General features: G+C 43.7%; 1 long non-coding RNA gene across 1 annotated transcript; it reads left to right on the forward strand.

Moving 5' to 3' along the window:
- Positions 1-324: 324 nt before the first annotated feature.
- Positions 325-5,938, forward strand: LOC309535225. The gene is made up of 3 exons (XR_014221137.1): positions 325-402; positions 1,108-1,189; positions 5,816-5,938. It is a non-coding gene; the product is annotated as an uncharacterized lncRNA (long non-coding RNA).
- Positions 5,939-12,656: the final 6,718 nt, after the last annotated feature.

Here is a 12,656-nt window from a genome sequence, read left to right on the forward strand (position 1 = left end):
ATATGCCTGTAGCCAAAGTGAAGTCACTTCTCAGGTCCTAATAATGGAAAGGATGAGCCATAAGGAGAAAATATGTCATGCTTCGGTGGCTAGAGTGAGTCAGTTTCAGCCAGTCGCTATGGAGCCTGCTGTCAAAAAGTGTTCCCCTTTCAAGTACTTCTATGCCCTCTTCTCTGACTCACTACCCTTGAGAAAGGGATGGTTAGGAAGCATAAGCGCTAGTCATAATTGCCACATTATTTCATGCAAGCGATGTAAGCAGTGTTGGCTCCACCGCTGAGCCCTTTTGAAGAGCTTAGCTTTTGTGCTCCCTGTGGCAGTAATGCATAATAAAAACCACTTACCGAAATAGGGTTCTTTTCCATGAATCCAGAGTTCAGGTGCCTGTGTGAGGAGGGAGAGGTGAGCTCTAAAAAGGAAATGTTTTTGTGTACATCCTTGCCTTCAAGGTGCAGGATCAGTTTATAGTACCATTGAATTAACAGGTTTCGATGACACTCACATGATTGAATGCTCCTCCTCTTCCATAACAAAGAACATAGAAAGTCCCAATGCTCCCCCCTGGGGGAACTCAATAGTATGGAGTACCAGCATCTCCCCCGTCCCCAATGTTAAAGATGAGGTGCTTACTGGTGAATAAGGTAAAGGGACCCCTGACCATTAGGTCCAGTCCTGGCCGACTCTGGGGTTGGGGCGCTCATCTCGCTTTATTGGCCGAGGGAGCTGGGTCATGTGGCCAGCATGATTAAGCCGCTTCTGGCGAACCAGAGCAGCGCACGGAAACGCCGTTTACCTTCCCGCCGGAGTGGTACCTATTTATCTACTTGCACTTTGACGTGCTTTCGAACTGCTAGGCTGGCAGGAGCAGGGACCGAGTAACGGGAGCTCACCCCGTCATGGGGATTTGAACCGCCGACCTTCTGATTGGCAAGTCCTAGGCTCTGTGGTTTAACCCATAGCGCCACCCGTGTCCTATTTACTGGTGAGTACCAGCACCTTTAAAACAAACAAACAAAACCCTGGGAAGCACTGTAATATTCTAAAATAGCCTCGTCCCTGCTAGGCTTGTTTCCTATGTGCAAGATTAATTCTTTCCTTTCTTGATAGGGAAGAACATTCAATCATGTGAGCCCTAATCTCCTGTTTGAGGTGCTTCATTGAAAAGTAGACCATTAGCTACCTATTTCAGGTAGGAGAAACTTCTGGCCTACAGATCTGTCTCCCCAGACCACACCTCATTCTCAAATTCCCTAAGTAGGTTGTCTTCCTGGGATTATATTTTCTCATATCAGCTGATGCAAGAACATAAGACGCACCCTGCTGAATGAGCCCAAATACCTCTCTGGTCCAACCTTCTGTGAATCCTGCAAGTGGAACTTGATCACAAGAGCACTCTCTCCATCTGCAATTCCCAACAACATACAGCGGATCCTTTTGACCTGGCAATACAGTTTGAACATACAATGCCAGTCATGGACTGACTGCAAAAACTTTATTCTATAATCAGGTGTTTGACCTTTAACTATATGTCTTTTAGAACTGGGTGGGAGGTTTTTAACGTGTTCCTCTCTCCCTTTTGGTTTTAATGTATCTATGTGGGGTTTATTGTCTGGTTGTAAACCGCTTTGGATTGACTGGGGCAAAATGAATCAAACAGAAAATTAAATATACAGTGGTACCTCAGGTTAAGTACTTAATTTGTTCTGGAGGTCCGTTCTTAAACTGAAACTGTTCTTAACCTGAAGCACCACTTTAGCTAATGGGGCCTCCTGCTGCTGCCGCGCCGCCAGAGAAACGATTTCTATTCTCATCCTGAAGCAAAGTTCTTAATCCGAGGTACTATTTCTGGGTTAGCGGAGTCTGTAACCTGAAGCGTATGCAACCCGAGGTACCACTGTATAAGATTAAATAAATGCCTGAAGAACAAGGCTCATCTGGCTTTCCAGGAATTTAAGAATATAGCTACATTTAATTACATTTATCACCAACCTTAGGGACGCGGGCGGCGCTGTGGGTTAAACCACAGAGCCTAGGATTTGCCGATCAGAAGGTTGGCGGTTCAAATCCCTGTGACGGGGTGAGCTCCCATTGCTCGGTCCCTGCTCCTGCCAACCTAGCAGCTCGAAAGCACATCAAAGTGCAAGTAAATAAATAGGTACAGCTCCGGCAGGAAGGTAAACGGTGTTTCCATGTGCTGCTCTGGTTCGCCAGAAGTGGCTTAGTCATGCTGGCTGTACACTGGCTCCCTCAGCCAATAAAGCGAGATGAGCGCCACAACCCCAGAGTTGGTCACGACTGGACCTAATGGTCAGGGGTCCCTTTACCTTTACCTTTATCACCAACCTTGATTTTTCAAACCGGGGTTCCTTGACAATCCCTAATCCAGGCATTGGCCAATCTAAGACCTACTTGTAATGGCATCTTCTCCCTTTTGAAGTATTCACAGTGGTATAATAATAATAATAATAATAATAATAATAATAATAATAATAAATTTTATTTATATCCCGCCCTCCCCAGCCGAAGCCGTGCTCAGAGCGGCTAACAACAGCAACATATAGCAATGGGTGAATCTGCCAGTTTTGTTTTATCTCAGTTTCTCACTGTCCCAGTCTTTCAATTCCACATCAGTTTGCGTATTCTTCTTTCTTTCAAAAACTGTCATCAATATATGTTAGAACTTTGGTGCAAACCTCTCCTAATAAACAGACCATTGCAGTCCATCCCCCTCTAATGCAATGTACTTTGGAATGTTATTTTCACTCACGCAAGCATTTTATCCACATATCACTTGCTTGGAGAACTGCATTGCAATATTCAGAGAAGTGCAATTTTTTGAAGGATGACTGCTTTCTTGTTCACATACAGTTTTAGGAAATCTAAATGGGGAAGTTTCACCTTTAAATGTGAACTGAACCAAAATTCGGTTTCCCCTCCAGCCCTGAATGCACTCAGAGTGCCAATTCTCACCAGGTTGAGGGAGCTGTGTCTTGCACTAGTTTCCAGGGCTGATCACAGTGGTTGTTCAACCGAGCTTTGGGGACATTGACATTTAGCATTGCCGCTGAAGGCTCTCAGCAAGCCCCTCTCAGAGCAGCATGCTAAAAGTCAATGCATGCAAAGTCTGCATGAGCTGTTGGCCTGTCCATGGCCACTTTTGCGCGTCTCACCAGCAGCTAGAAGTTAGCATATGCAGCAGCAGCTGTGCAATTCTGAGAATTGAGGTCTAAATACAACCCAGGAAGGAGATGTGCACTGTGAACCTATGCAAATTTACTCAGAAGTAAGTCCCATTGGGCTTGAGGACATGCAGTCCCTGGGTAGTCTGTTTAGGACTTAAACTGTAATCCTTCTTTCCTTAATTATAGCTTACACAGAATATAAAGCTTGCCAGAATAAAACAACAAAAATGCACACAGGCCTTAATCTATAATGCATGTAAAATGCAGCTTTTAATATGTATATGAAGCTCTATTGCCTAAAATAAGACTCATCTGCTCTGTGGTGTCTCTCTCACCTTAAAACTGGAAATCCTACTAAAATTGCACAGGGAACAGTGAGACTCCTTCCCAGTCTTAGCCTAAAATAAGCATCCTTTCAAACAAATTTAACCTAAAATATTTATTGTAAATATTTGTCAGGAAGTCCTATGGTGGAATACAATAAGGAAAACAATAATACAGTATGCATTTTATATGTATTAGGTGTCTGTCTGTCCGTCCCCCGCCATCAAAAACTGTATCCCAAAATGCAGAGAAGTACCGAAACCCAGTGCTTTTTTTCTTTAAAAATGTTTAGGGGTACTTCCATTTTCCATTTTCCTACTCATATTGAAATACTGCCCCTCAATGAGGCCAAACTTAGATTCACAAAATGTTTAGGGGTATGCATACCCCTGTGTCCCCCCCCCCCCGAAAAAAGCATTGCCCAAACCTAATGATAATTTTCATTCTGATATACATACTAATCTGCGCAATACAAATCAGTTTGGTTCACTTAACACTGTGTACCAGACCAAGTTGATGAGCATCTCTTCTTTAAATGACTCCATATTTAAAGACCCATTTAATGATCCAATAACTACTTCCCCCTGCTTCTCTACAATATAGGTTTAGTTCATACTTCCAGGGGGTGTTAAACTGAGGGGGAAAGTGGATGAGTAAGGTACCGGGCTTAGGGACTTCTCGGTAGTGGCGCCCTCTGTGTGGAATGCCCTTCCTTCAGAGTCAATGAGATAAAGAACTACATAACTTTTAGAAGACATTTGAAGGCAGCCCTGTATTGGGAAGTTTTTAATGTTTGATATTTTACTATGTTTTATATATGCTGTAATCTGCTCAAAGTGGCTGGGGAAACCCAGCCAGATGGGCAGGGTATTATTATTATTAGTATTATTATTATTATTATTGAAACCCAGAAATAATGACCACAAAAGGTCATCACAGACTCCACTTATGATGTATTCACCATTGTATTCCTACTCTGTACATGATAATATGCAATAAAACCATTTCAGACTTTTACATTTAACTGGAAGTATCATCAGGTCTTTCTCTTTTCCAAAAGCTATGCCTTAATTTGGAGAGTTTTTACTTAATTTGTTGTTTTCATGTGTGGTGGTTTATTAATTGATGATGTGGAGGGTGGCGGGAGAGAGGGGGGGGAGAGAGAAATTCACTGAAGAAAATGAAAGGGACAAAGTCCATGCGTGCATAATCCTTTGTACAAAATTGTTGGAGAGGGCACAAAACAGAATAATTAAGTTAAGTATTATCCTTTTCTTTGACTTTAATTTGTTAGTCACCTAACACAGGGCAGACTCTAGGCGACTTGCAATCAAGTTTAAAAATGTACTTTAAAACATTAAAATTTAATAAATTGTACAATCATAGAACTGTAGGGTTGGGAGAGACCCTGTGCAACCTTTTGCAATTCAGGAATCTCAACACATAACCCCTTATCCAACTTGAAACCAGACCCTGCTTAGCTTTGTAAATGTGCTAGCAGTTTTGTTGCTGCACTACTTCGACGCATGAACACCAACTTCCACAGATATCAACAAACAAGCTTATTAGCAAACAAGGAGACTAACACAAAAGCTTGACACTGCTTTATCATAGTCTAGTGGATCAAATGCTTGTTGGCGCCAGGTGGGCCTCACTGGGAAGAGCATTCTGAGATACAGAACTCAACTGGAAGGTCTCTCTCCTCTGTTGCCACCCTGAGACTCCTCAGAGGGGCACTTAGGGAAGGACTTCAGAGGATTATCTGAGGTTCCAGGTACATTCATGCTGGTACAGGCGTTCTGGGATCCTGGGCTATAAAAGGCTTTATAGCATAAACAAGCCCTTAAACTGGGCCTGGAAACATATTAGTAGCCACTGCAGTTGTGCATCTATTCCACCTCAGAAAGAAGACCAAGGGGGTCAATGCAAATCCCTAGCCAGCAGTGATGGGCTTGATGGAACAGCTTGAGCATCAGTACTTCCACAGCTCCACTACTTCCAGTGGTGAAGAGGCCCACATCTGACCTGATGTCCTCAAGTTATGTTGGCTGGGTTGACCTACCCTTATCCTTCCCTGCCCACAAAATTCTCAGGTTCAAGAGGGAGTCCCACTGCCTACCACTGGTAGGGATGCTGTTGGTGGTAACTTCTGCCCACCATGTGGGTGGGTTCTCCTCAACAGTGAGGCTTCCTACTTGATGACCTATAGATGCTTGTAGAGCTGGGCAGAAGGGCACCTCCACCCCATTCAGCATGGTAGATTGAGGTTTTGGATTGCTTTGATAGCCATTTAAAACTCCAGCATCCAGGGAGAAGTTCAGATGAGGATAAGTTTGAAAGAACCACAACTTCTGAAGTCACTGAGGCTGTTTGACGAGCCAGTTATGTGCCCCATGGCATCTAGGCTTCTCTCCATTTTGTCATTCCAGCTGTGCTGCTAATCACAACCTGCTTTGCTTCTTGTAAGCTGTAAGGTGGGGTTTATATCTCATTAAGCTTACGTCTTGTGACTGAAGCTGCAAAGAAATACTTTTGTCAAATGAAATTTCTTTTCTAATCTAAAACCCACCAGAAATAGAGTATTATTGCATTCCCTCCCGGCTTCAGCCTTTTCTAATAGCTGTCAGATTACGGGGATGAAAAATGTTCAGCCCATGAATTGGCTTGAAAACAGAAAACATTTACCACTGACTATTGTTAGGCCAGAGTAGCCCAATAAACCAAGCATCTGCTCCCATCACTTTTTGCAACTCGATTTGAACTGCTGGGATTGCCAGATGGAATGTCAGCTAGTAAACAACACAGAAGAGTGATCCTAATGTATCTGATCACCTGAGAAACCAATAGTAGCTGAGGGAGGAATAGCCCCATTTACTCCTCTTGATTCCAGCTATCTGTCCCTAAGGATCCTTTCAGTGGTAGTGCATAAAAGAGGTCCTAACAACTTAGTTAAGGGACGCGGGTGGCGCTGTGGGCTAAAGCCTCAGCGCCTAGGGCTTGCCGATCGAAAGGTCGGCGGTTCGAATCCCCGTGGCGGGGTGCGCTCCCGCTGCTCGGTCCCAGCGCCTGCCCACCTAGCAGTTCGAAAGCACCCCCGGGGGCAAGTAGATAAATAGGTACCGCTTACCAGCGGGAAGGTAAACGGCGTTCCGTGTGCGGCTCTGGCTCGCCAGAGCAGCGTTGTCACGCTGGCCACGTGACCCGGAAGTGTCTCCGGACAGCGCTGGCCCCCGGCCTATAGATGTGAGATGGGCGCACAAACCCCAGAGTCTGTCAAGACTGGCCCGTTCGGGCAGGGGTACCTTTACCTTTACCTTTAACAACTTAGTTGCACACCGACACACAACCTTCTCATTGTTGACCCAGGGGTCTCCCTCAATAGTGAAAGACAGGGATGGGCAAATGTGTCCATTTTAAATTCTCTCGCTTTTTCATTGTTCCCACCTTAAGTTCCTAAGAAAATTCCAATAAAATCAGCAGACTTTTAAGACAAATAAACATCATAAATTTATCAATATATAAAATAAAATCAACAGTTTTTACAAAAACCAAAATACACTGGATAAAATGACATGTCTGGGTAGGATTGCCTAAACAAACAAAAAGGGATTTAGGTCGTGGTAGAGATGGGCATCAACTTGGACAGCTTTCAAAGATGATTACACAAATTCATGGAGGATAAGACTGGCAATGGCTACTTGCCATGACGGCTATGCTCTAACTCCATTCTTGGAATCAGTATGCCTCTGAATGGCACCTGCTGGGAGTCGCAAGTGGACAGAGTGCTGTTGCATTCAGGACTTCTTCTCAGCTTCTTGTGGACATTTGGTTGGCCACTGTGAGGATGGAATGCAAGATTAGATGGGCCTTTGGCTTGATCCAGCAATGGTCTTCTTATATTCTTAGCAGGCACTGAAAGCCAGGGAGCAAAGGTACCTGCCTAATATTATGCCTTTGTGTGATATTTTGCCATTGCACATTTGCACGCTCAGGCAGCTGAAATCGCAGAGTTATCTCTGCCACTGCAGAAAAAGAGGAGCAGAAATTTGTTTTAAACTTCTCTATTGTACATCACCCAGACAACCATTTTATGGACTGAGCAACGAGAGAGAGAAAATGAGGAGCCGGTGTTAATGAGACACCTTATAAGTAATTATTATTATTTTAAATCATTTCACCCATACCCTTAAAAAAAGAATCTCCAGAATGCTTTCTGAAATTTGTCATTTATGAATAGGGCACTGAATTTGGCTGAAGGATTGATTGGTTTGCTATTCCGTGCTGGACTGAATGTTTCAAAGAGAGTGGAGCTGAAAGTTTAGGTGGTTGTGAACGTGAAAGGTGTAGAAGCACACAAATGTTTCTAGTTCCACACTCCGCATACAGTTTCTGTACACTTCTCAGGCCTTTCTTATGTGAAGTCTGTAAGTAGCGTTCCCCCATTGAGACTTCCCTGGCTTCAGCACTGCTCAAGTCACTTAACGCTCCCTTTCTTTCCTTTCCATTCTTCACTGCACTGCTGCCCATTTTAACTTCCTCTCCAGGATTTTCAATATCCCGTGGCACTAAAAAGGCTGGTGTAAGTCAGCAAGCTCCAAACTTCCGATTCTGACTCATTAATTCTGATTGATGACGGGTCTTGAGGAAGCAAAAATGGAAAGGGGTTCTTCGATGGTGATTTATGCACTTTTTACAGCACAGCAATATATGCAGGAAGTTAAAGTTTTGTGATACAGATAATCCTGATAGTGTCGTAAATTTATTATTACTACTATTATTATTATTCAGGAGAAAGGTGCTTGCATCTATCTCTGCCAGCTCCAGAAGATGGCAGCACTGATCCTTCATTCTGTCAAGTAGAGTTGAGGGATGGAGAGATAGGGTAATGTCGTCAACTTGTCTGCACATCTCTCCATTGCTAACTGGTGAACCAGGGATCTCATCAATTTGCAGCACAAACTAATTATAAGTCCCCTTGCACTTCTCCGACAAGTGGCAAGTGCTAAGAGCACTGTCAAATTTTCTATGTTTTCTACATAGGGAGAGATGTGGTCTAACAAAAAAAACAAAATAGAATAAAAATGAGCAGTTGGTGGTTGATTCAGGCTGCAACCCTACACACTAAGCCCTCTTAGGAACATAAGAAACTGCCTTATACTGCGTTAGACCATTGGTTCAGTTAGTTCAGTATTGTCTGTGCTAACTCACTTCTCCAGGCTTTCAGGTCAAGTTGTCTTCTAGTGCCATCCAGAGATGGCAGGGATTGAATTGGGAACCTTCTGCGTACAAAATACATATGCTACCACTGAGCTATAAAAAAGGTAAAGGACCCCTGACAGCTAAGTCCAGTCGCAAATGACTCTGGAGTTGCGGCACTCACCTCGCTTTACTGGCCGAGGGAGCTGACGTTTGTCTGCAGTTTTTCCGGGTCGTGTGGCCAGCATGACTAAGCCACTTCTGGTGAAACCAGAGCAGTGCACGGAAATGCTGTTTACCTTCCTGCCGGAGTGGTACCTATTTATCTACTTGCACTTTTACGTGCTTTTGAACTGCTAGGTTGGCAGGAGCTGGGACTGAACAACAGGAGCTCACCCCGTCGTGGGGATTTGAACCACCAACCTTCCGATTGGCAAGCCCAAGGCTCAGTGGTTTACACCACAGCGCCACCTGCGTCCCAGATCACTGAGCTATAGCCCTTCCATATAATGGTGTAAAGTGGTATAATTGTAAAGAGCATGAACTATGAAGCAGACATCATTTCAAACCTCAGTTCTACAATGAGGTTGTAGCATAGCTGTAGTCTAGCCCCACTCTGCTCTGCCTCACCTGCCTCATCTATGGTGCCAGCCAACTTTAGAACATGATATCTTAGGGTGGGAGATATGGAGAAGACCCTGACTATGATGGAAACACACAAAGACAGAGACAATGTTTGACACACACACCCTTACCATACCACAATGGCATGCCTACTGGAGCTCCTCGCCATTCGTGCATCCTTTCCGGAGTGCAAACCAGGGACAATATGGCAAAACATTCCACATCCATCCTACAAGTTTGTTGTTCACACTTCACACACCAGAGAGCATCCTTTGCTTCATTCCCATTACCTCACTCGGATATTAGAGGAAACACATTCCCTGAACAGCCCTTTCCCTGATATCTAACCTTCCAAACAAGTGCTGAACTGGAATGTAGGGGCAATTTGTTTTGGACCACTGCAAATTAGCCTCTTTCCCCTTTCAGCAATTATTGCGTCCCTCAGAAAAGGCTGTGAAATTGTCTGCAAGGGGGTAGGTATCTGGAAGAAGAGGATAGGCATTATCCTTGTCCTGGCCACCTTGCCAACACCCCCTTGCGCCGAGATGTACGTGCAGTGCAAAGGAGCAACATCCTGAAGAACATCATTTTTCAATATATGCCAAGAAATGGGGGAACCTGTGGTTCTTCAGATGTTGTTGCACTCCAGCTCCCATCAGCCCCCAGCCACCATGGCCAATGGTTAGTGAATGATGGAAGTTGCAGTCTAGCAACATTTGCAGGGCTACAGATTCCTTCACCATCCCTAGTGTGTCCCATTAAAAGCAATGCATTCAAAAGAGCAATATCCACATTTTAGCATGGGGCAGATGAATTCCCTTGTCCACTCCTGAGCAGCAAAGCATCTCTGACTTCACTAGGGTTGCTCAAAAGCATGGGTAGGCAAACTATGGCCCGGGGCTGGATCCAGCCCAATCTCCTTCTAAATCCGGCCTGCGGACAGTCCGAGAATCAGTGTGTTTTTACATGGGTAGAATGTGTCCTTTTATTTAAAATGCATCTCTGAGTTATTTGTGGGGCATATGAATTCATTCATTTCCCCCCAAAAAATATAGTCCAGCCCCCCACAAGGTCTGAGGGACAGTGGACTGGCCCCCTGCTGAAAAAGTTTACTGACCCCTGCTCAAAAGTAAGCAGCCAATTATAGTCAAGAAATGTAACTTTAACAAAAGAGAGATTGCATGCTTGAAAGTGGGCCTTGTGCCTTACTTTGATATATGACCAGAGCTCTCCAAATAAGCAAATGAACAAAAGATTAAAATTTTTATTGTGTTTTCACAGTCAGGTCCGACAGCAAGATGAAAGTGATGCTGATGGGATTCGGGTTTGTACATTTGTTGTCTTATTCTTCAGCAGCAGTTAAATAAAGCCTTTCTGAGTGTGCAGTGATAAAACACTTGATACCACTAAGGGAATATGTTACAGGATATGAAAAATGTCTCTAATGCCATCTGATGCACTCTTGAAAGAAATCATTTTCATAACCCCTAGCTTGTATGCCTCACCATGAATATCCTGACTTACCAGTGGTCGGGCATTGTGGAACTTTGCAAGGTTTTTCAATGCTATTTGATCCCATTTGTTTACTATGCAATGCTATTTGCTCCAAAGCACACATATCTCAATATATACAGTATTTTAATCTATTCCAAAATGCATGTTCCCCCAATGATGCACCATCAATATATCACATCTCATGTCCACATTTGGACTAATGTTTTCTTCCTTCTTCCAGTGAACAACCAGGCAATCCTATTGAATGGCTGGAATATTTGATTATAGATTATAAAACTAACATTTAAATGAATTTTCAAAACAAAAGAACTGGATGGTTTTGTTGCTCTGAAGAGCATTGGCTAGAAATCTTTATGGCCTTGGACTATAACTGAAGTTTTCAAATAAAAGGACCAGCATTGCTGCTTGGGCAGGTGGGGTTTGTGTCTCAAAGTAAACTCTGCGAAAGACATCCCTCTATGCTGCTCTCTGGTTTCCAGTTCTAATTAGGAACACTGCATTGATAACTTGATATTTGGCTTTAAATATATATATATAACTTGTTGTAAATAGTTTACTAGCTGATCTACGTCAAGTACCCTTGCAGGAAGGGCATATCCCATCAGTCAGGGATGAGAAATCTGTAACTGTACCAAAAATCACATTATCCTTTATTGCCCACACTGCCTGGGGATGATGGGAGTTGGAGTCCAAGAACAACTGCAGAGTGAGAAGTTCTGCTTCCTTGCCGTAGGTTTTACTGACATTTCCAGTGTGTCTATTGAACATTCACTCCATATCCATCTTGAGTTGCTTGCCTGGTGTTTACATGTCTTCTCATTAGTCATGCATTCACTCTGCATTTCTCAGTGAATTTCTCTGACACTTTCTTAGGTGCAAGAAATCCATTCCTTTTAAAAATGCGATTTCGTTGTGACAGGACACAACAGGAGCTCTTTAATCCATTTTAATTGCCAAACCTAAAGCTCCAGTATGCTCTTGAATCCATCCTCCAAAATTCTGAGGTGCCACTACAGGTGAGTCTGGTTAGGAGTATGTCCTGATGTAAACTCAAAAGACAAACTGTGTCTCATGAGACAAGGGTTTGAAGAGTCTGCTTTCCAGATGGGAAGCCTGAAGATATGGAAACTGAAATCTATCATGTAAAACAGCAACAGTAAAACTAACCAAAGACCAAGAGCTGGAGGTAAACAGTACCCGTGTTGATTTCAACACAATTGTAGCATCATTTAACACAAAAAGGGTGTTCTGTGTCATGCAAACAGCCAGACTGCAATCTGTGAACAGAATGTACATGGAAGATTACGAGCAGCCTGACTTTCCTCTTGGGAAGATACAAATGAAACATGATATAAAGAGAGAAATGCATTAGTGTTTGAACAACTATATTGCACAATAGTTCTATGCAACGTTATAAAAGTTGCAGAGTGTGCGGTTAACATGTTTGGAACTTTCAGACAAGGAGGCTACAGACGATGTCTTGAAGGATTTGGAAAGGCATATTACAGGGCCAAATACAGTTGTTGGCATTCGTCTGTCTCGACAGACAATGAAGTGCACCTCCGGGGGTGAAGGCAAACCGCTGTGTTAGCAGGACTGAACTGACCTTCCCAGGGCACAAGTCTGGGCAATGTGTATGGAGGTCCTGAGCTGCCCAGATGACAAGACGCTCCCCACTAGGCCTTGTGGATGTTGTCCAAAGGAAAGCAGAGCAATATGTTTGGCACCAGCTTGGCTGCAGGAGTTGTCAGAAGGAGGCGTACAAGCCACCGTCCAACCATCTCAGGGACTCCATTCTGGATTTCGTAGAATCAT

Source organism: Podarcis vaucheri (genome assembly GCF_965113315.1).
Source record: "Podarcis vaucheri genome assembly, chromosome: 6".
NCBI classification, from domain to species: domain Eukaryota; kingdom Metazoa; phylum Chordata; class Lepidosauria; order Squamata; family Lacertidae; genus Podarcis; species Podarcis vaucheri.